Source organism: Chinchilla lanigera, unplaced genomic scaffold (assembly GCF_000276665.1).
Source record: "Chinchilla lanigera isolate Chin_1 unplaced genomic scaffold, ChiLan1.0 scaffold00010, whole genome shotgun sequence".
NCBI classification, from domain to species: Eukaryota; Metazoa; Chordata; class Mammalia; order Rodentia; family Chinchillidae; genus Chinchilla; species Chinchilla lanigera.
This window is the reverse complement of record NW_004955411.1, coordinates 9,606,180-9,619,025: the sequence shown is the minus strand read 5'-3', so window position 1 is coordinate 9,619,025 and position 12,846 is coordinate 9,606,180. Positions and strand designations below refer to the sequence as shown.

Sequence of the window (12,846 nt, the reverse complement as noted above, 5' to 3'; positions counted from 1 at the left end):
AATGAGTCTTAACTAATTCATGATATCACCATGGTCTTTTGTTACTATCAGAAGTCTCTGAGACTTACACCAAGAAATATTTCTATTTTAAAATTTACATAGGAGCTGATGAAAAGAGTCTATAGCATTTGTTTGTGAGACAGGGTCTGACTGTGTAGTCTAGGCTGTTTTTGTACTCTCTGTGTAGCCCAGACGGGCCTCCAGCTCATGGTGATCCTCCTGCCTCAGCCTCCCACATGCTGGGATTACAGTTCTGCATAACCATGCCCAACTGAGACTACAGTTTTTGAAACAGCAAAAGCCAAAAGAAAAAAAAAAAAAAACAAAACAAAAACACCCTAAAGCCTGCATATTATCATTCATTTTCATGGAATTTAAAAATATCTCTAAAATGTATTTGTATAGAATTATTTCTGCCTGTATCTCACAATTTCTGTATATGCCCACTCTCCTGACTGAGACCAAATATGTTCACTTTTCTGCTTTACATTTTGGTTATTGAGTCCAACTAAACTTCCAAATATGGAAAACTTCTCTTACAGGAGGCAAATATCCAAATAATTAATGAATGTTATACTTTTCCATGTTGGTTTGAGCAGAGAATAAGCAGAATTTTAATATAAATCCTTCACTGAAGCAACAATTATTTTGAGCTTAATCACATTAGGAATGCAGTTATTAAACTTCAAAGGAGCAAATCTCTACTAGAAATGTTAAACAAAAGTACATCACTCCTGGCGTCTATGATTATCTATAATTCTCCTAAATCTGTATGCCCCATTACCAGCCAAGCGTATAGTTAATTGCTACAGAGACAATGTTATTTCTTTCCACTGGGACTCTGATATCAGATTTTGGGAAAGGTGAACCCCATGTGTTTCCTTTACCTGGACGGGGAGAGATCTTCTCTCTTTGACTTCACTGTCCTTCTACTGTTTTGATCTTAATGGTACAGGTTTTTAGAACTCTTTTTCTTTTAACATTCGAAGTTTCTTCCTGTAATTAAACCTAAAGCTGCTGTACATGTCTGTGATAATTAGAACAATAAAGGGACAAAGAAAAATAGAAATAATTTTTACTCCTTCCATATGTTGCTTTCTTGGGTATAGACAGAAATCACCAGTCAGGAGCATTTATTTCAACTTATTTGTAAAATCTTGTTGCTTTCCACATATATGTTGCTTTGACAGATACGTGATGAAGGAGGACTATCCCATTTTTCTTCTCATTTGTGACACAGCCATGCAAACATAACAGATAACTCCAACTTGAAGAAGTTCTTTATCAGAAATTTGCCCCAATGCAGTTACGTGATACAAAGAAAATAATTTTCCTATCCTCGGCCTCAAGAATTCTATGAATTATTGAAAGTTAAAGATAATGTCATTCAAAAATTCAGAAAATTGAATGATATGATCTTTAAGTTTAATAATTCATATGAACAACATCAACATATACATCATGGTGTAAGTAGATGATGAAGTTATACTTTTTAGCCCTATAATACTATGCTTGACTATGTGACTTGCTTAAAGGAAAAGTGACACATATGTCTTTTAAGATTCAGGGGAAATATCTGCCATCTTCTCCTTCTGCCAAAAGAATGCAAAAGTCCCACAAAGGGGGTTGGCTTTGCAGCTTGGATCCTGAAGGGAGGATGACCTGGTGCACTGCCAAGTCAACCAACAGCTGACGTTAACCAGATTTACATAGGTAGATCTAAACTGATATTTCTAAAGCATAACCTAAGAAAAAAAGCTAATGAAATACAAGAATTTCTTAACAATTATTAGTATAAACATTAAAACATAAAAACAAACTTAATAGAAAAATTATAATGTAAATTGTGACACAGTGAAAATAAAATAAAAGGCAACTTTAAAATAATAGAGCGTATCTGTGGTAAGAAATTGTCTAAACACATAAACAGTATTTTCCTTGTGATTTCTGGCCTAACCTTTGAATGATTATAGCAGGTAAGAATCAACATTTTTTTAAAGACTGTTCCTCCTCATTTAGATATTCCAAAATAGTATTTCCATCATTTTATAAAGGGCAATCCTCCTTAGCAATCCAGGTTTCCAAAGTATGATCCAAGGGTAATGCTTCTCCTCAAGAAATATGACACATCCTTAACTTCTTAGTTGTTAATTTGTTATTGTCATTTTTAAGACTGGCAAGTGAAGGTGCAAAGTCTGTAGCCTTTCCAGTGCTCCATTTGTGGCAAAAGAAAATAGATTTGCTCTTGTCTTTGCTCCCCTTAGGTAAGAAAACCTGAAAGTCACTCCTTTCTGTCTGTGGCAATGATTTATCCCCATCAGCATGAACCTTTAATTGCACCAATGCAACCTCTGCAGCTGTTTCACTATTTTTTGCAGTTTTCTACTGCTTATTTTCTGTCTCTCCTGTCTTGGATTCAATGTCTTTAACAAGTTTTTGAATGGCAGTCTTACAAGGGGACATTTAGTTTTTCACACTCATGATCTGGCTGATGACGGGGTCTTAGACAAAACTTTTTCTCATATAAGGACACGGAACTGCCTCTTTCGGCACAGTCCTTGAATGAGCACGAGTCAGATTCGTGTGTTTACTTTCTCATTCACTTCAGGACAACTATGAGATTCTCTGCTTCCGCGTCCTAGGCAAAATAGTCCTGAACAGCCATCACATACAAAAGGAAGACAGTCTCCCTGCCAGCAGTGCTCCACCCAGCAGTGCTATCCAAAGTCCAACTCGGGGTGGTGGCTCAGGCCTGTAATGCTAGCACTCGGGAGGCTGAGACAGGAGGATTGTTGCGAGTTTGAGACCAGCCTGGGCTACAAAGTGAGCTCAAGGCCAGCCTGAACTGCATAGTGAGACCCTGTCTCAAAAAAAAAAAAAAAGTCCAACTCTGCCATCTTTCCAGCATTGCCTGGAGCTCTTATATCATCATGGAAATCATTCTTGTCCAATTCCTAGTTCCTACAAAAACAATATGGACTCCTGCAAAATGGTACTTCTTGGAGGAAGCCTTCGTATGTGGGGAATACTTACTTTGATAGGCTGAGTAGAATCACACTAAGAATGGTTAAATGAAACTAGGGTTGTTCTCTTAGGCGTTTTAACACAATAATCTTCTGTTATTATCTGTTGAATTTTACTGCCTTCATGGAATAATTACTACAATTTCTCTTTTCTTTCTTTCTCTTTTTTTTTTTTTTTTTTTGGTTTTTGGTTTTTCTCCGGTACCGGGAACCGAACTCACGACCTTGCGCATGTGAGGCAGGCGCTTTTTGCCGCTGAGCTAAATCCCCAGCCCCTCTCTTGCTTGCTCTATGTGGAGATGAATGCAGTGCAAGAGTACAGATGTACAGTTGAATTGTTAGACAAAAGTGAGGAGAGTACAGACAAGAGGTTACGTGTAACTGCTATTAAAGTAATAGAATCTTGGCAGAAGGGGAATTTCATAGTTGTTTGCCACGGTAATGTTGTACAAATTCCCCCTTTCATTTCTGCTCTGATCTCGTTAACAAACTTTGCATTGATCCGTAATACTACATATGTGTGTCTCTCCGAACAGAAGTCGAGAACACAAGAGGAGCACTGAATGTATTATGCCAGAGAGGAAAATCGTTTGGCAAATGAAATGAGGAATAAAACAGAATGACCAGGAGCTAGAAACTGTTTTTGTTTTCCTTGCAATTATAATTAGAGCTGCAAGCCAAGATATATTGCCACCCCCAACCCAGTTAATCAGCAAAAATGACTCCCAGCTATGAATACCGAATGCCAGTTGTGAAAATGATAAGCCTGACAAACTTCAGCTATTTGGCTGGACACATCCACACTATTCTGCTGCATTCTTTCAGTGTGAGCGTTTTTCCTGGGCCTGATGGATCATGGGGTTGGCACAATTACATGTGGTCAGATTTCAGCATGAAAGGAGTAAATCTAGACCTGTTGTCAGGAAAAAATAGCAGAGTGAAAGAACACATTAAGCTAGTTTGAGGGAAAATTGTACAACATTTGTAAAGATTTTCCCTTCGAATGATCCTGTACAATCATTGTGAATTCTAGACCGACACGATGTATTTTCACTCAAAGTGATACATGAAAAGTGCTCCTCAGGGGCAGCATCATTACTAGATATGTAAAAAAATTCAGGCCGTTAGCTTAACATGAAGGCCAATCAAATTTCTCAATGCTTTGTTCACACTTCCCAGGTAGCCCTTATGAAATCTTATCATCTATAAAACTTTAAAACTGAAGAACTTGTCTGGGCCACCTTATGTGTAAATTGTTTGAAAATGCTAAGACTGATTATTACCTCACTTCAGTCTCCTCAGTGTAAAAATAAATGTCTAGCTTTCAGTTGAATAAGTAGCTGGATTGCTATTGCCCACCAAGAAGATTTCAATACAAGTAAACGAACACTTATTAAATGCTTGGTATATTTTACATTCTGTGATTAAGTGATGAAAAATGTAGTCATAAAGTTGCATAATTCAGGTATTCCTATAGAACTGATTCAAACTAGCACAACTCTTCTTTTATTTGAAATGTGTTTTCAGCATATAATTTCAAGCATCTTCATGAAGATATAACGATTCATTATAGTATAATTACCACATATACCTTAACCTTATTGACCATCATGGCCTAACAACTGCAGCAAAGGATACTGTTTTATTTTATCTTTTAAAATTTATCAGGAGTACGTTTGACTTGTTTAACATTCATAATCATTTACGAGGCTATTGGAGAATAATGAGACAATTCACCATGACCCTTTTGAGTATCTCAGTTCTTAAATGCTATTGTTCTGGAGAGAATCAAGTATTTATTATGAAATGGTCCTGCAGAAGAATTTGGCTTTTGAAAGTTGGTATTTTAAATGCGACATGCTTATTTCAGTCTGTGCAGTTTATCACTGTCTTACAACTGAGGATCTAAGATCTCATTTGATAGTAATATTTTTAATGAGACAGAATAGAAGTATAATACTGTATTTAATGAGAGGTTATAAGTATGACATACATCATTAGGTTTCAATTTATTAACAGAACTCGTAAAAGTACCAGGAAAATCTTTTATATTATTTCTCTGTGGATGGAAGAAATTCAAATAAAAAAGATTTAGCATTAATTGATTAATGATGGATGTTTGCAATGCAACACAGAATGAAACAGAAACCTTGTCCCAACAGCTCACAGCTGCATGGGAGAATTGATCTCCTTCTGACTAAACAGTCTGCAAAGCCCAAGTGGCTTTAGCCACCCATTGCTTCAATTCCATGGACTAAGTCAGGCCTTGCAATATTTACAAAGAAATTACCTGTGATCATATTTTCTTTTTGGAGTTGGCTAGAAAAACGTATAAATCAGACACATGAAGCATGCACACTGAAATTCTGAAGCCATAAAAACGAGTATTTTCCTGGGTTTGTAAGTAATAAAATAGAAAAGCACCACCTTGGCGGCAAATGGGCTTCCTGAAGGCAGTGGTGGGGCCAGGTTGGGCAGGGCACAATACTGTGCATTCAGAGTAAGGACCCTGTGCTGACAAGCTGCAATAAATGGGGCTCCGTCGCTGCTACTGTTGCCATGATCAGCTGAGAAAAGAATTCCAGGCACACATTCTCCAGAGCTTAGACTTTAATGACTTAGTCCTCGGGGTTCACCCAAGGAAAGTACAGATCGCTCTTGGCAGCACACCTGAGAGGACATCATGGACATTTGAACGCCCTTGTGAAACTGCCAGCGTTGTATGCAGTGTTTCCTATAAACTCAACTACACTGAATTGGTTGGAAGATGAATATTGTTAATCATTTTTGTAATGAAGTTAATTCTTAATCTTGTGTGTTGATCTGTATCAATTCATACTTTTTAAGGAAGGCTCACTTAGTACATAAGGCGAGTGTATTTATAATAAGCATTTTGTCTAGCTATACATGAAGAGATAAGGAAAATTTGGGGGAGTATCCTGGAGATTGAATACAGGACTTTTGACTGAGGTACATCCTAATCCCTTTTTTACTTTGAGACAGGGTCTCACTACATTGTTAAAATGCATGGACTAGGTTCCAACTTGTGATCCTCCTGCTTTAGCTTCTTAGAGTCCTGGGATTCCAAGTGTGTAGTGCCATGCCCAGCTGGAAAACATCTTTTCCATCTTCATGTTTTTGTTAGTTTTTTTGAGACAGGGTCTCACTATGTGGTATGTTGATAATAATAGGGGATAAATTATAAATATATACGTATGTCTAACATTACATTCTCCCTAGTATCCACCTCTTGCTTCTATGTGACCTCTTAAAGTACGTGTGTGTGTGTGTGTATGTGTGTGTGTGTGTGTGTGTGTGTGTGTAAGAGAGAGAATATTTTGCTTTTTAGTGATGCCCAATCAGGGGAAGTAAGAACAAGAAAGGTCATTATGGATGAACCTGGAGTAGGACAAGATGGGCTGGGAATCTTTAAGAAGACAAGTTGCAAATCAACTTTAGTGAGCAAAAAATTGACTGGAAGAAAGGCTCTATGAAACATTGTGAAGGATGGGACTCTGGACTGGTCAAGGTAATCTGCTATTATGAAACCGAAGGATTTGGGTTTAGGAAGGCTTGGGGCTGGCACAGGGCAGGCTCTTCATGTAGTAGGCAAGGTTGGCCTCTAGGATGGGCAGTGTAGGTAGGTTTATTTCTTTCTTTATTGAGACGGATGTCGGTCTATGTTAGCCAGAATAGTCTAGAGCTCCTGAGCAATTGCAGAGGTGTAATACCTTCTCCTCCTGCTGGTCAGATGGCATGGTATCTGCGTCCTTAACAAGGGCCGTTAAGACTGACGTCTTCAGCTTCAACCTAAGATCCTCTATATGTTGCTTTCTTTTTTAAAACCATTCACCAAACTTCTTTGGTTCCTTGAATTCCTCATCCTTTCTCTCCAAGTCACTCTTTCTCATTCCTTACTCTTTCCATTATTGGGGTGCTTTTGACTATTCCATTTTGTTATATTTTAAACCTTACTTCTACTTAGTTACTTTGCTCTTGTTGTTGAGACAAAAAGCCTGACACCCAAAGTTAGAAGGGGCAAGGTTTATTTAGCTCACATTTAATAGATGTTTTAGTCCACAACTGATTTCCTCCAAGGCAGGATAGAATGACAGATAGGCATCACAGAGGAGAAATAGTTCATGGTGGGCAGAAGGTAGCAAAGCAAGAAGACCACAGCTCTCTCTATCCCTTATATCTTATCCAGGCTTCTTAGGACAGATAACACTCATAACCTTAATCCTAGTGCTTTTGATCCTAGCACTGCTCCATGAATCAATTCCAGCATCACACACTTTAGACCCAGCCCCTTCTGAAAAAGCTCCATGTATAACTGCATGAGGCTTTGGGGAGGTATCTAAAGGCAAGCCATAACAACTTCCTGCTGGAGGATTAGATATACCCTTTGAACTTCTACAGTATCTTGTACTGCTTTTCATTGTACTGCCCAGGCTGTATTTGTTGTTTCTTGCTTTTAAATGATGCATATTTGTAGTACAGAATAATGAGATTCATGATGTTATATTGGTGCACACTTATGTTTTAATTATTTTCATCCCATTACACCACCTTTTCCTTCCCTCCCCTCTCCCAGTTCTCTCCCTGTCACTAGACTACCTTCTAGTTTTCTGCTTTGCCTTTGTTTTGCACTCATTTTTATTCCTTTACTTTTAGATTTCTTACATAATAGAAAGCCTGTGTTCTGAGAGCTGTTGCTGACAGTAGCTTATTTTGCTTAACATGGTAGTTTCCAGTTCCATCCATTTTCCTGAAATTATGTTATTTCACTCTTCTTTATGGATGAGTAGTACCTCATTGTTTATATATACCACATTATCTTTATCCATTGGATGAGCATTGAGGTATTTCCACAGCTTAGCTATTGTAAATTGCACTACCACAAATTTGAGTATGGATATATCATATAGTATGTTGTCTTTCTTTTGAAAATATACCAAGGAGTGGTATAGCTCTCTCAAGTGAGTATCTATTTTTAAGTTCTTTAGGAATCTTCATACTCTTTTCTGAATATATTTTAATTGAAGATTGATTTCCTTATCACTATTTCAAAATACACTACAAACTCTATAATGGAAAGTATTATGACCACTATTCTAGTACCTGGCATATAATTAGCACATGTACTATAATATAAATACAGAATAGTTGAAAGGATATCTAAAATTTCAGCTTTTGTGAGACTGAAGGTGTTCCATCTGTGTTAAAGTGTATCATAGCCAGGCATGGTGGTGCACGCCTGTAATACCAGCACTAAGGAGGCTGAGGCAGGAGCATCGTTGTGAATTCAAGGCAAACCTGGGCTACAAAGTGAGTTCAAGATCAGCCTGAACTGCGTAGTGAGACTTGGTCTCAAAAAAGACAAAAAAAAGTAGTGTAATATAAACTATAAGTGAACAGGCAAATCAAAAACAATTTGCTCTATGTTATGTCTTTGGCAATATTAGCAAAGACATAGACAGTGAATTCCAATGGGCAGTTTACAGATTTCTGAAGTGTGGCTATCGAATTGTTGAATATATTCATAGAATCTTTATTGGTTGGAAACAGGCAACTGACTTATCCTCTGCAAAATAGTAAATCTGTTTTTATAATACTGTCTAATAACGTACATTTCATACGGAAGCATATGTGCAAACAAGATAGCATGTATCCTTATATATTAGTCCCAACAGATATTAAAAGTACATGCATTATTTTGAGATGTGTAACAGAGGTCTGTGCCATTTTTCTCTTTAAAAAGCTATTGAGAAAAAGCCTGGAAAATACTTGCCAGGGTCAGAAGAGAAACTCTCTGAGCTATTGGTCCTATGTATAAGGTCTAGTACTGGGTTATAAGGAAGAATATAAATTTTGGAGTCAAAAATGCTTCGGTTTGGTGCCACCTCTGATATCAGGGTGACCTTGGGTAGTACTATTACTATTCTTGCTTCTCAGATTCATAATTTGTAATAATTTCATCCTAACATTGTTATGGAGAGTCAATGAATTTATGTATGTGGTGGGCTGAGTACAGTGGGTAGGCCATAGTTAATGCTTAATAAGTTTTAGCTGTTGCATCACAATACACCATGTTGGAGGAGCATGGGATGGGATAGCAATTGCTCAGCCTGACAGAAATGGTAATATTGGAAATCTACAAGAATGGGGATAGTGCGTATAAAGGCTACATGATATAATTACCATGGAATCTCCCCGTTACCCTACAATGCCTAGGTTCAAATCTACATTTAGCATGCAAGAGTGTAAGATTATCACTAGCTCTTATTATACATTTATCATGTCAGGCAGTTTAACAAGTCTATCTCTACTACATTTGCATATCTGTTAAGTACTACCATATGAGTTTTACTTATTAGAGTAATGATCTCAGAGATACCAAATGATTTGCTTAAGCAAATATAGCTGTGAATTGGTAGGATCAGAACTAAACATATTTATCCAGCTGAAGAAACGTTTTAAGGTTAATTTTAGAAAAAAAAACAAGGGGAAAATGAAACCCATGGTCTCAAAACTGCAATTTCTTTCCTGCTTGCCTCCTTACCAAGCCATTGGCTAACTCTCAAAGCAAGCGAATGTCCTTGGTAACATAAGGATGAGATTGAGGCTAATTATAATCTAACTGAAAAGTAATTTTGTCATGGCATCCCTTGACCCAAGTCTGCAGGGTGATCCTACATCATTTCTCATTCAAGATTCTCCATCTTCTGGGGAATGGATGTGTATTGGCTCCTTTTGATCCATTTTGTGTTCTCTGTCACTTACCCTGCATGGTGCACTCTTCCACGACACACGCATCAACCATAAAAACACTGATGCATTAAATTTTAAATCAATTAAAGATATTTTCTGGTTCCTCACTTTATATATTATACAAATGACAAAAATGTCTTGTACACAAGGGAAAGGGCACAAGACTTCTTGTGATGAAAACTTATTTTGGAAGTGAAAGTAGTAATTATTAATGCTTAATCATCCTATGTCTATTTCACTTTTCACCTTGCTTTTTTAAACAAGTGCTGTTAAGTCATTGTTTGTGGTCTGAAATATCAAGGAAAACAGGTACTTAGCATTAATTATTTTCAGGAAGGATGCTCATGCACCTATTTATTTGTCTTCACATGGAAGTTTTCTGACATAACTCATATTGTAAAGTTTTCTGATATAATCTTATACTCAGGGTCCTTACTACTCTAACCAGGTCTTACTACTCTTTCACATACCAAGGTAGTATCAGAAAATATTAATGCTAAAAAGAATTTTGGTAATTTTAAAAGCGTCTTTTTCAAGTTATATTTCAATGTTATGGATTCTACCTCCACCCAAACAACCATAGATTAGTAGTTCTAGGAACAATAATGTAGGATGAGTTAAAATAGGCTTTACCTGGCCAAGTCCTGTAGGCCGACCTTGCAGCCTTTTGTTGACCTCCCAGTCAACTCTGAATCTGTGGATTCTTTGCTCTAACCTGGCCACCTGCAAATTCTGAGCAAGCTCTGAATTTTGTTTCACTTCAAGGCATCTGAATCACCTACCAACCAACTGACCTGGAGGAGGTCAATGCCTTGGAAGAGAGAGTTTTCAGTGTTATCTTCCCACACAGCTGGTGCAGGTTAGACATAGAACTTCTAATAAATGTAAGCTCAAGCCAAGAAGGGCACAGATCCTGACCTCCACAGAAAAATCAGGCTCAGTGAGAGTGGCTGTAAGAGGCAGCTCGATCTGAAAGTGCTGGCATTAAATACAAGTCTGTTTGAAACCCTGCCCTGCACCCTGAATCCATCAGAGGCTAATGATTTGATTACTTCTCCCATCTGCCAGTGTGAGCAAAGACACACTTCAATCTACAAACTTGCTACAGTCTAGGGTGCGTGGACAGAGAGACTTCTGCAGCAGGGGACCTATGTTATAGACACACAGACTATAAAGCTAGGTGGAGAAAATCGTGAATGCCTAGATTCCAGGACTGCAGAGAGTGGAAAGAAAGCAGTCATTGAGAAAGATAATTTTTTTTTAAATGCACTCAATTTGTTTTCCTTCATTGGATTTTTTTGAGGCTTCAGGTTTTTCTCCTTTTTTCTTTTCTTCTTATCTTTTTGCTTTTCTCCTTTTTAACTTTATTTCTTTCCTCTTATTTTTCTTTTCTTTGATTTTTTGCTATGTATTTTTTCTTCTTTCTTTTGCCTGTTTGGTCTTTGCTGATATTTTATCTGCTACTGTTAATTTTCCTTTACTCCTAAGTAGCATCCTCTGTCTTACTTTTATCTGCTGTTCTTATCATCCGTTGAGAAAAATTTAAATTCTACTCTTTATTTTCTGGTTGCCCATCACCTCTGCCTTTACTCCCATAACCACTAAGTGTTATGAAATTTTTTTTGTCTTTTTTTTTTGAGACGGGGTCCCACTATGCAGTTCAGGCTGGTCTTGTGCTCACTTTGTAGCCTAGGTTGACCTCAAACTCCCAATGATCCTTCTGCCTCAGCCTCCTGAGTGCTAGAATTACAGGCATGTGCCACCATGCCCGGCTTGAATCTTTAGATTGTTAATTGTTTGCTATTACTGTTGAATACTGTTCTACCGGTAATGTAGATTATTTGCACTTAGTAGATATTTGCTGTGTATTGATGTATGGCTTTTATACTATAATTATAGATCTCTTTTGTGTGGTTAAGGGTAGAATAAATTCATAGGGTATATCAAGATTCAGTTTGCTTCTGATGTTATTATATTGCTGATTTTATTTAAAGTGGCATAGTTTATGCTAATAATCAATTTCATCTGGATGCTATTATCTAGATTGACTTTGTATTTTCTTTAAAAGGCTTAAAATGTACTTATTTATATCTTCAAAGTGGTTTCTCATGAAAACAAATAGAGACATGCAATATTGATCAGTTGTCTTGGGTTCCTTTCCTCTCGTTGCTGGGACAAAATACCTGACACCCAAAATTTAGAAAGGAAAGATTTATTTTGCTTACAGTTTGTGGAGGTTTCAGTCCATACTTGGCAGGTTATAAGGCAGAGAGTGGCACATGGCAGAGGGCTACAGCTCATGTGGGCAGAATACAGCCAAAGCAACAAGCACACAAGGGAGGAATGGCCACAAGCAGCCTCTTCCTCTCACTTACATATGCAAGCTATCCATCCCAGGGCGGGTGTAGCTCTCACACCCATAATCAATCAAACTCTAAAAGCCTGCCCCATGACCACGTGAGGCTTTGGGGGGACACACAGACACAAACCATAACATCAATCAAGGGCTCATTAACAGTTTCTTTCAGCAAAGAAATAGAAGATAGTACATCAACTATGTTAACTATCCTGTATATACATACATACAAAATTTCTCCTTCTTTCCCTTCTCTTTTCCCACATACCAGTTGCCCTTTACCCTTGAGTGTTTTACTATCATTTCACAATGTCTACCATACCTCTGAGTTTAAATTAACTCTTTCAGATTTTACACTAGTGAGACAATGCTGTGCTTGCACATGCAGGTCTGATTTATTCCACTTATGATTATGGTCTCTAGTTGTGACCATTTACCTATAAAGACCTCAAGTTTATCTTGCTTTACAGCTGAGTAATATTCCATTATATAAAAGTACCACAATTTTCTTATCCAGTCCTCAATGGATGGACATTAGGGTTGCTGCCACAATTTAACAATTTCAAATTGCTCTGCTATGAACATAGGTGTACATATATCACTGCGATATGATCCTCTCAGATCTTCTGGGAAGATACCCAGAAGGGGAAGAGCTGGGTTGAATGGGAACTCTAGTCCTAGTTTTCTGAGGAATCT

General features: G+C 37.5%; 1 pseudogene; it reads right to left on the bottom strand.

Annotated features, from left to right (window-relative positions):
- Positions 1 to 1,983: 1,983 nt before the first annotated feature.
- The window catches only part of LOC102014876, a 21,941-nt pseudogene continuing 11,078 nt past the window's right edge, over positions 1,984 to 12,846 (bottom strand).